We start from the raw sequence: 16,345 nt of genomic DNA, 5'->3' as shown, positions 1-16,345 counted from the left end.
CAATGTCGTCCCAAACGCACTGTTGAGAACAATGAAAAATGCTAGTGATGTGACTACATATGTACTCATCATGCTACTAACCCATAGTACATGTGCTTAGGTAAGAACCAAGGTCAGTGATGCAGAGATGCAACGAGAAATTGGTAGGTAAAAGCCAAGGGTAAGAGAAAAACCTATGCTTCTTAAAACCTTTGCAGCACTTAAAAAAAAAGTTTGCATGCCATTTATGAGAAAACTGCAAATGGTTATAAAAACAACTTGAAATAATTCTTACAGACTGACCTAACCCTATCAGAATTAACCAGAGGTGGGGCTAAGATCTGTTACCTATAGCCCAGCTGATATGTGGATGTGCCACACAGGTGACTCTTTCTAACCATGCAAACACAAAATCTAGCTCAGTAGCTCTGACAAAGTGTGACACAATTACTTGGCCTAGGAAGATAACTGACTGCTATCCTTACATAGCAAGAAGAGAGCAGGGCTGAAGATTTGGTTCACCTACACCATCTATCTGGTCCTGTCTGTCTCAGTCTCTGAGCTGGAATTCAGACTCTGTCCTCACCACTCTGATTCTCATAACGGCCATCAGCAAAGCTCCCTACCTCAGCTCCCAGGATCCACCTCATCATCTCATGCCCAATCTCAGACAATTCTACTTCTCATTCAGGGGGCAAAGGTGCTCACTTTTTATGTCTTCTCCAAATCCAGGCACACAAATGGAGTCTTTTCAATACCTGAGAGGTGAGTGGTAAGTACTACTGTACATAACAATTGTAATTATTAGCACATATGCAAACAAGAAATGAGAAAGCTTGGTGGGGCTTATTTGCTTATTTAATGGCTGAGAGCAAAACACTTGAAACCCTAGGCTCCTTGTCTTAATATAATAATGACACAGGTTTCAGAGACAATCAATAGCTTCTGCTTAGAATGGATCAAAGCAAAGCCATACGCTTACCGAAAAGGCAATGAGTGTTTTACAGAATGCAGGCAGAAGCCAAGGAAAGCTTTCCTTGCTTAAAATGCCCTCTGCAGCAGGAAATATCTGAAAAACACAGGAAGAGAAGGCTACTGGTGTTTTTTATTTGGCAAAAAAGGGAGATAAATAAATGTATTTAGCATCATAAAATGGTAGTTCCATTAATAATTAGCCAATATATATTTAAATACTAGATAGCAGACATGTAAGTAACACAGATGCACTCATTTTGTATATTTTATTTATAAGGCACCTCCACATTTCAACTCTTGCTTTTATTTTGTTTTTAGAAGAGGATTTAACCACAATAACAATCCCACAAAAAGAACCACGTAAAGTGAGGTTAAAGAAATCACATAAACACAACCTCAGTGCTGACTGGTGCTCACCATCCACAGAGCAGGAGACCCAGCTCACTCAAGGGAGAGCCTGAGTAAGAACCCCTCAGCAAGCTGGAGCAGAGATCCTGGTTGCCACAGGACTTCGATGCTACAAGTAATTGGTTTGTTCATTTTTGCAGTCACTTATTAACTCATCTAGAAAGCACTGATTGAACACTGTCTAGGAGTCAAGTACTGTTCAAGGCTTTAGTGGTTTAAGACAAAAATCTTATTTGTTAGAATTTACAACCCAAAAAGGAGTGATTAGGGAAGAAAAACAAGACAAAAAATAGACTCTCTCTCAGAAAGTCCTGATGACCACTGATCAAAGCCCTATGGGAACATGTCAAAAGACCCTGGAGACCATGTTCTAGGCAGAGGGAAAAGCCAAGGAAGGCCCTGAGGTCATCTAGCCTAGCTGTGCAAGGAGAGGGGATGTGAGGCGGCAGATGAGTGGCCAGTGTAGGTATGTGGCACAGACAGGAAGCTGATAAAGGTAGAACCTTGGCGAATATTCACGTAGAAGACAGGTCGGGAAGGAGCAGTCAGACACACCAGGCCTAAGAAGAAAGTGGCTTTCCCAGGTCATCATGCCAGAGTGCAGCTGCTGCCCAGGTCAGTAGCAACGAGGGACAGTCTTGTAGACTCAGCCTGTTGGGTGCTACAATAGTGGAAAGTGGAGGCTGCTGCCTTAAAGAGTCTAAAAGGAAGCACAAAAGCTAGTTGGGGAAGGCACTACAGGAGGGGTTAGATGTTCTCTGGCTGAAGGCCACAGGGAAGGTAAACACAATACCCATTTTCATGTAGAGATTTTAGACATAGTAAGATGTAGCAAAAATACTTGGCCTTTAAAGTGTCCCTCCCTTACCAATTCATCAAGACTTAAAGGACATCTAAATTTAAAGTACATGGCATTTTCAGAAATTATTTTTTATGAGTACTGGAAAAGCAGATGCCTTAGTCATGGCAAGGTGGAATGGAGTGCTACAGTCCAAGGCCAGGTTTTACAAGCTTGTCTTTATTGAGTATCTAGAAAATAAATGTCAAATTAAGAGTCTACTGGCACCCAAAAGCAGAAAAGGTATTTTGTGGCAATGTGAACAAATTCAAAATTAATCACCAAATTACTCAGAGTACAACAGTCATAAAAGTGTTTTGTGATTCTTCCTAGGTAAATTTCAAATTAGTGGCTACATTCTTAAGAATGTCAAGTCTACCATGATGCAGACATATTAACAATAACACTTTTTCCAGCAATTGCATATAGATTCTTCAACAATTTAACAGAGGAAGAGAGCAAATGATAGTTCACATTTCTCATGCATCTAAAATAAGACACAATGATACTTCAAAACACACAACAGATCCCAGGCCACACACATGCCTTCCAGGCCTGAGTGGCAGATGTGCTGTTGAAAGGGAGGAAGGCTGGTCCAGCTGCATCTCTCCTGTTTCCAAGGCCCTCTTCCCTTCTTCCTAAGGACCTGGTCCCTCACACTGGCATGACCAAAGAAAGCCCAGGTCTGCCCCCACCCCCACCAGTGGTTATTTAGGCTCTGTTCCTCAGAAAACACTTCTTGCAGGAAGGGACTAGGCTTTTCATGTTTTTCTATAAAACACTTAACAGAGCCTAGCTCATGGTAAATGCCTTTTACTGCAGAGTAAAATATTGAAAGAAGAATAAATCTATTTAATATTTTTTTCAGATCCAGGCAACTTCAAAAGGGTCAACCCTGAAACAGTTATCAACTGCAAGTGGCATCTCCCCATTCCTTTGGAATAACAGGCACCCAGGTGGCCAGTCACCAGCCACCGACTGTCCTACCCTGGAACTCCTGTGTCCAGCAGCCTACACTTCCCATTGCTCTTCTTTTGGAAAACTATTTTTTCAGACCCTGCTCAGCCCTGCCGTTTTGTGGTAGATGGTATTCTGTGCTTTCTACATTTAAACTGGTTCCTACCTCTGTCATTGAAAGCCTCCAGAAGAAAGAAACAAAGTATCAATACTGAAAATGTTTTATCTATTTTGGTTCTGAGATGCTAGGAATTGGAGCCAGGGCCTCTTGCATAATATCCAAGCACGCTACCAACTGAGCTATGCCCCAGCACCCTGAAAATGCTTTAATTCTTAAAATATTATATTTCATGTTCACACTGATAAACTTATTTTTGATTGGTCAGAATTATTACTTTTCTTTCAATGAGCTACAGAATTAGAAGGAGAATGAACAAAATTTTAATGTGTCTGAAAAAATGCATTTTTATTTTCTTTCTCAGGGACAGATTCTCCCTAATGTATTAAGAACAAAAAAGTTAAGTAATAAAGTTGAAGATAAAAGTGCATGTTGTGTTACTTTGCAAAAACATGAACTTCTTTTAGTTCTGCTATTAAAATATCCTTTTAGTACATGTTAACTGGCATCATTGGCCATCAGCAGGCAATAGGGATGTCCCTGAAATGCACAATATACACATTATACTTAAGGAATTAAGAAATTCCTTAAGATATGGTGATTCTTAAAGAGCCAGCCACAGCCCCCAGAACAGACACTGCTACTTTCCAGCTTTTACAGTAACATCTAAAACTTGGATGCAGCTCACAGAAGGCACTCTGTGCAGATTTACAGGGGAGAGTGCTTTGGTAGTAAATAAAGAAAACAACAATCTTTCTTTAAGGCAGCTTCCTTAGAAAGGTAGAGAGTATTCTAGGAGACTAAGAGGGAAGGAAGGGGGATATAGCTCAGTGACAGACCACCTGCCTAGCATGTGCTAGGCCCTGGGTTCGATCCCAACCCTGCAAATAAATAATACTTTCATATATACAAACATATCTAAATGAGGCTATTGTAAAACTGCATCAGTATATCCCCCCTCAGATGACCAAGCCTACGTTTTAAAAGGCAGAAAGGTTCTGTATGCCTTTAATAAGGAGAATGTCAGGTCAAGAATGATGAGGAGACAGAAGTGGTACCTGGACTTTGGGAGAAAAAACAAACCATCCTGGCTGAAGTTGCCCTCTCTGAAACAGCCAGGAGTGCACCAGGATGGGCACTGTCCACACGAGACTGATGGGGTTTGCGCCAGGGGTGTCACCACCCATGGTGTCTCAAAGCTGAAAACATTGCCCCCTGTCTCAAGCCATAGAGCTGCAATATATCTCTGCTTAAAGGCCACTGACCTGCATCATTCCTTTACCATCCACTGAACTTCCACAACGCTCCTACTTTCCTCTTGGAACTATTAACCGAACAAATGCCGACACTGAATAATTTATTATCTCCCAGACAGATGTGGTGAGGTGTAGTTACTAACCTGAAGGGTTCCCCTGCCAAAGACTACATACTGACCTGCGAAGCAGGATACAGATCTGGATGAAGGCAGTTACTGGTACAGACTATATAAATTGCAACCTTGCCTTTTCCTGAGCAGGAGACAATCCCTGACAGTTATCAGAATCTGCCTGACTTTCTGCTGAGAGCAGACGCATGGTGGCAGCTGGCCAGCCCTGTGACTGGTGACTCAGGACACAAGTTTCTGTAGAGTCTGCAGTCTGATATGGAAGGACATCAGTTTTCAAGTTTCAGAACTCAAAAGGAAACAGGGGCTCTGGACCCACAACAGGGCCACATGGTTTTGAGGATTTTTAGAGCCTTGGTCTTGCTAATTCTTTTTTCCGTCATTACAGAATTTCAGACTCTTTATTGCTGTGTCTGGAAAACAAACCAGGCAATCCTTAACTGAAACAAAAATGTTAAGCAGCAATCAGAGTGGTAAGAACTCATCTCTCTACTATGGCATTTCAACTGCAAGAGTGGTATCCTTTAAACAAAGCCTGGAGTCAAATACTTCCTCAGGCGTGGCTGATAAACACCTATATGTGTCTATTTCACAGAATGTAATCTGCTAACACTCCCTATACTAAAGAAGCTTCATTAAAACTACAAAAGGTAAGACAAAGAAAGCCATGCAAAATGAAGGCTGCACACATCTGTGAAGAAACAATAGCGCATTACTACTCCAGCTTAAAGCCAGATAACAAATCAGGAGCCTTCTGCCTTCTGCTAATTAAAGTATGATCGCTAAATTCTCCTTAATTTCGAATTATTCAGGAGTCAGGACTCAAAGCGAAGGCAACAGTCCTGACATGCACAAACAAAGACACCTCAATGGAAGCAACATCGGCTTTCCCAAACAGAGGAGAACCAATAAGAATCACTCCCAAGCACATGCACCCTTGCATTCAGGTGAAAACAATGCTCCTTCCTGAACAGGGGAGCTGTTTACCAGGCAAGCGGTCTATGAGAATGTGTGTTAGTATGGAACACAGGGGTAAACACAGCGTCAACAAAGCAAGAGCAAAGGAGACAGATGACACTATGAGCACGCTTCATTTCATGCATGGCTGTGTTTCTCATAAGAGAGAAAGACTCAAGTAATTACCGTAACTGAGACTCCTTCACTGACCTCCCCCTGCAGCTAGCTGCAAGGTCCTTATCCACCGAGTCTTTGCAACAAAGAATACCTGCTCTGCGGGTCGTATTCCTTCTTTAGTATAAACGACTATGCACCTTCCCTATGTTCTGCAAGAACACAGCACAGTGCCTCTGTATCTACGTCTCTAATGCAGCATAAAGATTACTGTGGAAACCTATCAAACGGGTGAGCAGCAATGCCAGCCAATGAGGATGAGGCACATGCAGAGTCCAGCACATGCTCTCTGAGGCACAGGCTGTCGCCAGCACTGAGCAGGCTGCTAATCTAATTATAGCTAGTTTGCTAGCACAGGAGCTACTGGAGCAAGGCACAGGAGCAAATTAAATTTTAATAAATTAAACCCCACAGACACAATCATCTTGATTTTCTGTCATTTTAAGGATTAATGTATCATCTCCTAAACCATAAGTGATTTTTAAAGTGCATTCTTATTTTCCCCCTAATCTAGAGAAAAAAAGAGTGTTTAGATCAATGATAGTGTTACCTGCTGACTTATACTTAGACCCCAGCACTGAAGAACAACAATGAATTTAGAGGCACAGACATATTAGCAAGAGAGCTAGAAATTCCACACCTCCCTTTATTTACCATGATAGCAATTTGCTGTTAAATTGTCAAAAGTGTTAATCAATTCTCTTCAATATATTTAAAATGCCATGCAAATTTCCATCCATGGTGGAAAAATGCTAATCAAGGTGTCAAAGATCATCATCTTGACCATAATGATTAATAATTCACAGTTCAAAGAAAAAAGTGATCTCAAGTCATTGTGAAGGAAACAAACCAGGTGAACTTGCCCATCACAGTTTACTTGGGGCCAAGTCCTGTGAGAGGCAGCTTGGTACAGGATGAAAAGCATGCACTCTAACATAACAGCAGGCTCCCTGGGACTAAGTTTTAGATCTTTCATTTCCAAGCTGTACTATCTTTGGCAAGTATTTAGATGTCTCTGTGTCTCAGACATAATATTAGGAGTCAATTCAAAAGATTATTACCAATGAGCTCTAAGTACTTAGCGCATGAGGTCAAAATTAAGCAACCTTTTTATGGATCTATTTGGTCTGGCTGCCTGCCCACTTTCTTTCCTTCCTTCCTTCCTTCCTTCCTTCCTTCCTTCCTTCCTTCCTTCCTTCCTTCCTTCCTTCCTTCCTTCCCTCCTTTCTCCCTTCCTCCTCTCCTTCTGGCCTTCCTTCCTTCCTTCCTTCCTTCCTTCCTTCCTTCCTTCCTTCCCTCCTTTCTCCCTTCCTCCTCTCCTTCTGGCCTGCCTTCCTTCCTTCCTTCCTTCCTTCCTTCCTTCCTTCCTTCCCTCCTTTCTCCCTTCCTCCTCTCCTTCTGGCCTTCCCTCCTCCTCCCTCCCTCCCTGCATCAAGCCCCTAAACTCTTTACCGTTGTCCAGGGATAAATGGTGATGAAGCTAAGGCATGCCTGACTGACCACACAGAGCTTTCGCAGGCATTCGCTGGAAATGGAAGTCATTCCTCTACTCTTGTGTGGATATGGATCAATCTTGGTTGTGTATGGATGGAACTAAAAGGCATCTTTAGGAAATTGTAAACATAATTGGATTTCAGTAATGATTTACAGAACATATTATAAGATATACATTGCAGAAGTATTTGGGTTTGTAATGAGAAGTTAAATTTCAGATGACAAATTTACATGAAGGGGAAGAGAGAACTCAGTAAATGTAATGTTAGCCCTGAGCCCCACCCACCCGCACTTTCCCTCAGCATCAGTTTCCTTCTTCCTGACAGGTTCTACAGGATTAACAGTTAAGCAGGTCTGTTCATCTTTAATTCCTGGACAACAGTATGTTCTATGGCACAGCCACATCTGAATGGAATGGCAGAAGTCATAAAGCCAGCACAGCTGCTTGACAAGGATCCAGCAAAGCTGAGCCTCATGATGGCTGCCATGCCACCTTTGGTTTTCATCTCCACCTGTTTGCATACTTGGGGTATTTCTAGTATTTGTACAACTCGAGGATATTGGGTTGATGGAAAATTCCTTATGAATCATTTATGCCTTCTCCCAGGAACACTGCTTCTAAGCTTCCCCAGTCCTGAACATACCATTCCCCAACCCACTCCTCCCACCCCCAGCCCCGCTTTTGGGGAGCTATCCTTATCTATGGTCTTCCTTATGCTTTAGAGGTTGTGACACATAAAGAAGCCAGAGGTCTCTTCATGAGGCTACGAGACATTCTTGAAATATCTGTCCCTGTACTTACTCAAGAACAAGATAATAAAGCAAACTAAACTTTAAAAGGTCAACAAGATTTGGTGGGCTAGAAGAGTTGTTCACAGTTCAGAAAACAAGCCTCTTTCCACTGTACACTCAGACAATTATGTGACATATACCTCTGCCCTACACAGAGATATATTGATGAGCAAAGTATGGAGTGGAAAGATGATAAAAGTATGAAACATCAGGACCTCCCTTTCTCAGAAAAGTTAGCCCATGCAGAGCCACTATGGTGACGTATGACCAAGGAACAACAGAATGCCAGGATTAGACATATAGACAAATTCTATAAAGATGTAAACATTGTATTATGCCAGAATTTGAACAATAACTGTAGCACCTTTGACCTGAGGAATTTTCCTGGGCACTTGGACCACTAAGAGTTAATTATACACTGCTTGGGACATGACAAAATGCCCAGGGTGGGTTGAAGATTTTGTTTTGGTCTAGTGTCCTTGAAGCAACCCAAAGCTACCAGCCTGAGAATAGGATGTCTTATGCCCCTAGATTCTTAAAAATTGGGTTATGGGGTTAATGAGTAAGAATGATAATTCTGTTCATTAATGATATCAAAACTTGAAAGAAAATGATTGGAAATGATAACTCTGTTCTGTCATAGTTTATTAATGATGACTAAAAGATGAGCAAAAGGAAGTGAATTACATGTCCCAAAATAAAAATGATATTATCTATATTTTGGAACATCATGAATGTATCCCTGCTAACTAAATTCTGTATAAATAAAGAAACACTCTGGCTGCTAGTCAGTCAGGCTACAGGATTCTCCTGACCACCATGGCCTTGCTCATCCCCACCCCATATTTCCCACCATATCCCCCCCCCCCCCCACTGACTCCTTACATCCTCTGTGGGACTGTCTACTACTGGGAATGGCTCCTGGCAGTTCTACAAAGTCATGTTCCACTGCAAAGATGCAGTGAAAATCTCTTACTGCCATGCATTTCATTCTTTTGATTTTTAGCTAAAAATTGTTATAAAAAGCTGTCATGGTCCATAGGCATTACAATTTGCTCGGTTATTCCTGAGAAATTGTCAAGAGCAATAAGAAACAAATACTGACCAAGAACACATGACTCTTTTGGAAAAATAAACCCATGCATAGAATGGCCTGACCCATGCAGAGCCAGAGAAAGCACAGACTACACTCATCAGTGAGACTCAGACAGGAATGCTGACATCCACACAAGCTGGAACTACAGGATAGAGAGAAGTGTGTCACAGAAAGTGGCTGCTGTGTGCGCTATGGTGAATCACCAGGAGCGATGCCTAGAGCCCATCACAGCCATCACTGGGAAAACTCTAGAAGCAGGGAGTTTGGTGCCCTGGACTCAAGCACAGCTCCTTCTAGGCTGTGGGATACAGAGTAGTAGCACTTGTAAGCTTCTATCTAGGAAACATCTAACAGCTTCCGCCTTCCTCTTCAGTTAACAGACTGCCCGCTCAAAATAGGCACTAAAAAGCTGTTTGATTAACTTGTTCCATGCTTATTTTGTTGGAAATATTAAACAGATACATTACAAGAAAAGGGAGCAACCGTCCTTTCTTAGATCTTAACCTCTAACACATTCAGTCTGGATATTTGTTTGAACCAGAGTAACAATTCATCAGTATTCTTTCATATGGTCACTCTGTGAGGGGAGCTTGGGTGATCTATTATCTGTACATCTATGTATACACACACACACACACACACACACACACACACACACACACACACACACAGGGGGGAGTAGTGGGGGGATAAGCACTTGTCTTTGAATATGAGTCAATTCATCCTCGATTTTGAAACAGGTTCATTCTCTGTGACTACTTCCAAGCAGCAATACTACAGGAAGAAGTGTTCTGACTAACAGAATTTCCACCCGATGAGGGAGCTGGTCATTGAGTGACTAATGAACAAATGAGCACTGTGGCCCAGTAAACTGCAGTATAGCGCAGTAGCCTGAAGGAATCTGAGTAGGTGATGAGGACAGCCAGAATACTGGGGACCATTCCTCTGCTGACCCTGGACTGACAACTTGAGTTGTGATGATGTGGGAGGCTACAGAGGCTGCAGGCTGCAGCAGGAAGAGAAGCAAGAACAAACTCAAGTGGGGGAAAGTGAGTGGCTAAAGCCCTCAGGAAGGATGGAGGACAGCTGGATTCATTCTTGTAGATCTTCCCTGCTTTGGATGTTCACAGAATCTTCACTAACCTCTGTGTGCCATAAAGGATCTAGGACTGGACTCCTATGGTGACCATGATAAATTCCTAGATAAGCAAATGGCTGAGCATTGTGTGCACACTGTAATCCTAGCACTTGGAAGGCAAAGGCAAGATATTGCAAGTCTGAGGCCATCCTGGACAACAAGGAGAGTTCAAGGTCAGTCTCAGATACTGAGCAAAACTCTGTCTCAAAAAGGAACCAATTAAACAAACAAATAAAACCTCACACATTTTAGCTGGGTATGAAGTGTAAGACCCATGTATCTCATTTTCGTGAAGGCTCCTCTGATGTTAGTCCTGTGCAGCATCAGCACCACCCAGTTTTTAATGCATCTCTGGATGTCTTATTCACAGTTGAGGCATGAGTAATGACTGCTACTCCAAGATGATACTCCACGGGAACTTTAGGGCCTGCATACTCACATATTCACATAGGGAGCTAGATTAGACTTCAATCCAAACAAGTCTATAACAGCAGAGCATCATTTGTTATATAAGTAATTCTCAAGCTATAGGGAATGGAAAAGCCAAAAGATCACTATCTGAAAAGGGCCATATCACGAATTTGGAAGTTATATGCTAAGTGCTTTAGGAGACATTGTACTGCCAGACTACAGTAGTATCATTGTATATCTCCCCAAATTCTTTTTTAGTTAATAACTTCAGTAGATTACTTAACTTCTGGCTGATGAAAAATTAAAACATCCATGGCAAATTATACAATATTGTTAGAAAAATGATCTGTCTAGAAGTATATCTTTTCCCCAGGCCCTCGGCAGAACTGTTATATTGTAAGGAATCTGACGTGTCTTGAAGTTCCAAAGCTCACAGACACACACACACACACACACACACACACACACACACACACACACACACTACACAGGTCAATCGGGGTAAATCCCTGAAAGGTTTACAAATGTGTATTTTTTTTTTTTTCCAAAACAGGGTTTCTCTGTTTCGTTTTGGTGCTTGTCCTGGATCTCGCTCTGTAGACCAGGCTGGCCTTGAACTCACAGAGATCCACCTAGCTCTGCCTCCTGGGTGCTGGGATTAAAGGTGTGCGCCACTGCTGCCCAGCCACATGCATATTTTTAATCACAATTCATGTTGGAAAATTCTTCCTAAAGAAATGACTGATATGTGTTCATCCCACAAAGGGATGAATGTATTTATTATAGTATCCTTTGAAATGCCACAAAAACCCTGAAAATCTTAGTCAACAACAGCCAACTGATTAATTAAATGATGGCATATTAACAAAACTAAAAAAGAAGTACGCTATTCACAGGTGCCATCAGTCACGGGGTAGATGAAGGGACAACAGCTCACTCGAGCATGTGGCTCTGGCAGGCTCTGACCTCCTCCCACGTTCCCTCTACCTTTCTAAAATCATTATATTACATTCCTAAAGCTAGCTAGCAAGGTCTATTCCCTTATTTGGCCACTTCTTCCTCCTGAGGCTGACTATCAAAGTCCAGCAATCAGAAGGCCCCTTTGTTTCACCTAATTAACATGCCCAATGGAAAAAAAAACCACCTCATCCTAATGCGAGGTTTCTCCTTTCACCTTCATAAACCGCCATTTGCCCATGTGCCACATCTGTCTCCTCCCTATCCAGAGGCAGTCCTTTGTCCCTCTGGGACAATACCCCTGCCCCTTTCCCGTGTCCCCTTCCCCTTCTCCTGCATCCCCTATCTCCTCTACCACAGCATACAAGCCCATTCTAACACAGACCTCCCCTTTTCCACCTCTTAAGAATGACACCTACAAGGTCATTTGATGCTGTTTTTCTGCTTAAGTCTGAAAGCAGTCACTTTAACTTTTCTTCCCCACTTAATAAAGGATCTCTGTGAAATCAGGTGTTTGGGTGTGGTTTGTGCCTAATCCGGGGTCTGGAAGAGAGCCCCTGTAGATGTAATTCTAAATGGTCTTATTAAATAAGAAACACAGAGCCAAATAAAGAGTTAAAAGCCCAGAGATTGAGCAGTAGCCAAGAGCTAAAACTACCTTTTCTTACTACTCGCTGCTGTCCTTCCCCTGAGAGAGAGACCTTCTTCCTGTGTCCTGTCTTTTTATTGCCTTTCTGTTCTGCTTTCTCATTGGCTGTAAACCCAACCACATGACTTCCTCATCACTGCCTTTCTATCCCATAGAGTCCTCCGGGTCTCTATGGTTTGTACTGAGATTAAAGGTTCCGGTCACCGCTTGGCTGTGTCCTTGAACACACAGAGATTCTGCCTGCCAAGTGACTGGATTAAGGGCATGTGCCACCACCATGGGACTTCTGCTAAATAGCTTGCTCTTAGCTCTGATCTTCAGGCAACTTTATTAACATACAAATAAAATCACATTTCAGCACAAATAAAATATCACCATAAGGCCCCACTGTACAGGAGTCCCCTTCAGTAGGAGAGGTTGAGAAGTCACCACTGTAAACTAGGACTCCAGTCTAAACACTGATTCTTTGGTAATTTTATATGTGTATATAATGCATTCTGATCACTCACCCTGCCTACCCTTCTTACCTTTGTTTGGCTTCCACCTTGTCCCAAACAAGCCCACCTCCCTCTTTCATGTTATTCTAACTGATGTTTTTGTTTGTTTTGTGACCCACTGAGTTAAACCACAGCCCTGTCATAGGCATAGATGTGTACCTATCCACTGGAGCCTGTGACTCACCAGTGGCTATACCACTGAAGATGACTTCCTCTCCCACAGTAGCTCTCAGGCTGCTAACATCTTCCTGGGCAGGGATGCCCAAGCACCTCCTCCATCCATGACTGAACACTAGAGGCCCCAATCATGTGTAGGCTCTGTGCAGATAACCACCACATGAGTGCAGTGACTACACACTTCATGGCCCTCCCACCCAGCTTACATTCTTTCTACTTCCTCTTCCAAAAGGACAACATTTTTTCCAACATTCTATATGTACACGTACCTCTGTGAATGTCTTAGTGGGGCTTTTTTAATGCTGTGAAGAGACACGATGACCACAGTAACTCTTATAAAGAAACATTAAATGGGGGAGGGCTTGCTTACAGTTTCAGAGGTTTAGTCCATTATCATCATGGTGGGGAGCATGGTGGTGTGCAGGCAGATGGAGTGCTGGAGCTGAGAGCCCTACATCTGAACTCAGAGGCAACAGGAAGTAGACTGTCACACTGAGTGAAGCTTGAAAAAAGAGACCTCAAAGCCCACCCCCACAGTGACATACTTCCTCCAACAAAGACACACTTCCTAATAGTGCCACTCCCTTTGGGAGCCATTTTCTTTCAAACTACCACAATGAATGTATACATAAAAGTCTAGCAAAGATGCAGCATGTGAGTAGTTTTCATGTCTACGTAACAGAAATGATAGGTGTGTCTGAATTGTTTAATAATGTTGTTAATAAAATTAAGTATGTATGATTTATAAAATGGTATCCTCTCCTTTAGAATCAAGAAAGCAATACAACTGTAGAAGGCATCTTTAAGAATGATTGAACACAGGCCCTTCTGCACGCTAAGCATGAGCTCCAGCATTGCACTATACCACCAGTGCCTAGCTGGCCAGTTCTGATTAGTGGCTCCGGTGCCACCTCAGGCTGGTGATGGTTGCTGTTTCAGGCATGCCTTGTTGGTCTGATCTGGTCCATCACCACTCTACAAAGTGGAACCTGCTTCTTCTGAATAATCTGTAAAGATAGCCTTAGGAACAGGATGTTGATGGACTAACCATTCCCAACTATCAGTCAAACAACTAAGCTGGGAACTAGATGCTCAGTTCAGAGCTGTCAGACAATCTGTTGGTATCACAGGCACCAGGACAACGGCCTGCTGGCACTGGTGCAATCCTCACTGCTCCATATGCCTCAGGTATTTCATCCCTCTCCTTTTCCCTAAGGAGAGCTGCGTGCACTTGGATCAGATAGCCTACGTTAAATGTCTCAGAAGAACCTGACAAGTATAAGTGACAGGGAAAAGGGAAAAGAATTTATCTGTATATAAAGTTAAAAAGCATGAGCCAAGGTAGACTGGAACCTGGCTGTGTCTCTGAAGCTTTATGATTTGTTACTATTAGCTTAGGAATTGAATGTGGAATGATGAGAAGAAAACCAATTGCATCAATGTGTCAGCTTATACTGACTACATTTTTACTTTCATAGTTTTGAAAACTGTGTGAATCATGGCTCAATAACATTAGCAGGTAATGGTTCTCTATGTCTCAAATACCATAAAGCTATTTCATTTATGCATGTTTTATGGTTAATTTCACTGTTCCCAGGGACCATTTTTTTAAGTTCTACAAAAGAAATAATGAGAAAAAAAAGACTTCCTTAACAGAAATTTGCCTTTAATCAAATTGAGCTGTATTCTGTCTATATGGTCATCTTAGTTAGGATCATTATTGCTGTGATGAAACACAATGACCAAGAACACTATTTATTTCTCTCACAGTTCCATATAACAACTCATCATCAAAGCAGTCAGGACAGGAACTCATGCAGGAAAGAAATCTGAAGGCAGGAGCTGATGCAGAGGCCATGGAGGGGTGCTGCTTACTGGCTTGCTCTTCATGGTTTGTTCAGCCTGTTTTCTTATAGAACCCAGGACCACCAACCCAGGGAAGGCACTACCCACAATGGGTTGGGCCCTCCCACATCAATCACCAATTAAAAAAATGCTGTAAAGCTTACCTACAACCTGATCTTATGGAGGCATTTTCTTAACCTAGGTTTTCTCCTCTCAGATGACTCTAGCTTGTGTCAAGTTGCCACAAACTTAGCCAGTACAATGGCTAAGTATATAATTACCTATAAAGTTAAAATTTCTTTTTCCTACTGAAAATTACCACCCACAGTTTCATTTCAGAATGCTAAATTTTTCATGAACTGTATCTGGGCCCCTATGCCTTCACTGTTTATACAAAATAATACAGGTCCATGTCCTGTTCCAAGTTCCTTTATAGCAAGGAAATAATTTTATTGGTTACATAATCCTGTTAAAAAGCAGTGGCAATAATTATAGTACATTTTTCATTTCAGGAGTGCTAGTCTTCTACAGCATTCATCACTCAGTTATGTGAACAAGAGAAGTATTGTGTCCTTCAAGAATGACGAAGTTATATAAAAAGAAATAATCTTTTGAAAGTATGAACCATAGAATAGTTTCTAAATAAAGAAGAAAATCTGTGTCATGTATTTAAGGATCTTTCTTAGGTTAACAATATACACATTATGGACATAATAAAAGAGCAATTCCTTCAAACATTGTTGGGACAATCTGTGTGTCTCTGGTGACATCTGAAAGTCGTTAGAGCTGTGGGTTGTCACTGCGTAGGTAGGCACCTTTTCTAAGCACAGAGTACCCAGCAGAATAAGTACATGGGAAAGATGAATTTTATTGCTGCATTACTTTTCTCATGTGTGACACTAGCCTTGAAACAACGTGACTTGAAGGACACAATATCAACTTTTAAACTTTCTTGGGCTTCTCTTTTACTTATATTCAAAGTCAGATTGCAAGTGAATTCAAAGTATTTGATTAGATCCCTCTCAAATGACTGTTCCAGGTCTCTGCAAGCCAATACCCCGTTCAGAGAGCTGCATTAATTCCACTGCAGACAGGCCCCTCAGAAGGAAGGCTTTCCATTTCTCTTACACGGAAATGAATATGATGAATGGTTTTTATCAAAAAAGTCTGACAACAGCCTGCAGAAGTGACACTGTACTAATCACACAGAGGCTTCAAATTAATGCCCAGAAACATTCTTTAATGAGCAAGTGGCCAAGCATCTAACAGAACAACAGAAGTGACTCAGGGGTGCAGAGGGCAGTGACAAGAACTGTTCACGCCATACCCTAATGATATTCTGAATGATATAGACCAGACATATCTTTGTGGCTTTGGACATCTTCCCTAAATGGGAAAGCAGGAACTCCAAGTTTACTTCTGTTATTACAAATAGAAGCCATGTGATATAAGTCCATGAGTGACTATACAGAGAAGGTACCTGGTGTCGCCTATACTGA

General features: G+C 41.9%; 1 protein-coding gene across 1 annotated transcript in view; it reads right to left on the bottom strand.

Moving 5' to 3' along the window:
* Fam110b (family with sequence similarity 110 member B) overlaps positions 1 to 16,345 on the bottom strand; it is a 132,746-nt gene that overhangs the window by 64,859 nt on the left and 51,542 nt on the right. Inside the window, exon 2 of the mRNA XM_059253825.1 lies at positions 962 to 1,048. The gene's annotated coding sequence lies outside the window, so the exon portion shown is untranslated. The remainder of the gene's footprint in view (positions 1 to 961; positions 1,049 to 16,345) is intronic.

Source organism: Peromyscus eremicus, chromosome 2, assembly GCF_949786415.1.
Source record: "Peromyscus eremicus chromosome 2, PerEre_H2_v1, whole genome shotgun sequence".
NCBI lineage: Eukaryota > Metazoa > Chordata > Mammalia > Rodentia > Cricetidae > Peromyscus > Peromyscus eremicus.
Note: the sequence above shows the minus strand (reverse complement) of the source record. Positions and strands in the feature narration are given on the sequence as shown.